Raw genomic sequence first — 2500 nt, 5'->3', positions numbered from 1 at the left:
TTTTATATACGACGCTGTTTTCGGAATCGGTTCTCTTTTCAGAAGTCTTTATTAAATCACCTATCCTCTTGTTAGTTATTTTAGCTATGTTCATACCTGATTTTGTTAAATATTTGTCTATTATTGGTGACGTTTCTGAGCCAGGTACTGATATAAAATTTGTATTATTTTTATCATTTTTCTCTTTCTTTCCGCGATTGTAAATATTTATTGCTTTTCTTTTTGTTCTATTCAACATTCCCTCTGGATATCCAAGTTTGTCAAAGGTTTTCATAATGTAATCAAATTCGCCTTCTAGGTATTCATTACTACAGATTCGTAGTGCCCTGAGAAAAAATCCTATGACTATACCACTCTTTGTCTTATCATCATGTGCGGAGAAGTAATGTACTAAATCCTCTTTGTTAGTTTCCTTTCTGTATACTGAGAAAGTTACAGTTTTTTCCACTCGTCGTATTAACGTATCTAGGAAGGGCAATTGTCCGTTTTGTTCCTCTTCTACGGTGAACTGAATATCGCTGTTGACCGCGTTAAGCATTCTCACTTTATTATTTACATTGGTGTTTTCGGGAATGATTGCGAGGACGTCGTCTACATATCTAAACCAGTGTGATCCCCTACCATTGATTCTGATAAAGTTTTCTTTTTCTAATAACTCCATATATAGACAGACCATCACTGCACTTAAAGGACTACCCATAGCGAGACCTCTATGTTGTTCATATTCGTCACCATTAAAAGTAAACGCACCGAAATTTACGCATAAATCTATCAATTCTATATAATCTTGTTTTCTTATGGGTAGGTCAGTATCGTTCATATCTTTTATTACTCTCTTTACTGCTTCTAACGCACCGTTAGTGGAAATATTTGTATATAACGCCTTGACATCATAGCTTACTAACTTTTTCCCCGTGAAATCTAAATCTTTTAGTCTTGTCAAAAGATCGTTAGAATTTTTCAAATGTGTATTGCTGATCGATCCCATTGCCTAGCGAAATGTCTAGCCAAACCGCTATCACAGGCAATGGGATCGATCAGCAATACACATTTGAAAAATTCTAACGATCTTTTGACAAGACTAAAAGATTTAGATTTCACGGGGAAAAAGTTAGTAAGCTATGATGTCAAGGCGTTATATACAAATATTTCCACTAACGGTGCGTTAGAAGCAGTAAAGAGAGTAATAAAAGATATGAACGATACTGACCTACCCATAAGAAAACAAGATTATATAGAATTGATAGATTTATGCGTAAATTTCGGTGCGTTTACTTTTAATGGTGACGAATATGAACAACATAGAGGTCTCGCTATGGGTAGTCCTTTAAGTGCAGTGATGGCCTGTCTATATATGGAGTTATTAGAAAAAGAAAACTTTATCAGAATCAATGGTAGGGGATCACACTGGTTTAGATATGTAGACGACGTCCTCGCAATCATTCCCGAAAACACCAATGTAAATAATAAAGTGAGAATGCTTAACGCGGTCAACAGCGATATTCAGTTCACCGTAGAAGAGGAACAAAACGGACAATTGCCCTTCCTAGATACGTTAATACGACGAGTGGAAAAAACTGTAACTTTCTCAGTATACAGAAAGGAAACTAACAAAGAGGATTAAGTACATTACTTCTCCGCACATGATGATAAAACAAAGAGTGGTATAGTAATAGGATTTTTTCTCAGGGCACTACGAATCTGTAGTAATGAATACCTAGAAGGCGAATTTGATTACATTATGAAAACCTTTGACAAACTTGGATATCCAGAGGGAATGTTGAATAAAACAAAACGAAAAGCAATAAATATTTACAATCGCGGAAAGAAAGAGAAAAATGATAAAAATAATACAAATTTTATATCAGTACCTGGCTCAGAAACGTCACCAATAATAGACAAATATTTAACAAAATCAGGTATGAACATAGCTAAAATAACTAACAAGAGGATAGGTGATTTAATAAAGACTTCTGAAAAGAGAACCAATTCCGAAAACAGCGTCGTATATAAAATCCCGTGCAATAGTTGCTCAATGGCTTATTTTGGCGAATCGTCAAGAGGATTAGAAAAAAGAATTTATGAACATAAAAACGACATAAAAGCACATAGGACATCTAATTCTTTAGTAGTTCATGCGGAAAAATTCGATCATTTACCAAACTGGAGAGAAGCTGAAGTGCTACATAAAGGTTTTGATAAATTCACTAGAAGAATTGTTGAATCAGCATATATTTCAACTAATAATTCATCGAATCATCGAGGAGGGTTTATTAATTTAGCTAAAGAAACTAGTATTTTAATTCTAAAGCACGCCAGAAAAACGACCTTTCCCAAGTATCCGAAAAGATAATTAGATTTAGTACATAAACTTAATTTGCTGTTCCACATAAACTCTCTGAATAATTTCTACGCGAACGAAACGTTAGAGTGTTTAGGGTTCCGAGCCTTCCCCTGTGCTTACGTTCTCCATCATCCAAATAATTTGTCTAAAATACTT

This window comes from Oratosquilla oratoria, chromosome 4 (genome assembly GCF_046742065.1).
Source record: "Oratosquilla oratoria isolate Oo_2021 chromosome 4, ASM4674206v1, whole genome shotgun sequence".
NCBI lineage: Eukaryota > Metazoa > Arthropoda > Malacostraca > Stomatopoda > Squillidae > Oratosquilla > Oratosquilla oratoria.
Note: the sequence above shows the minus strand (reverse complement) of the source record.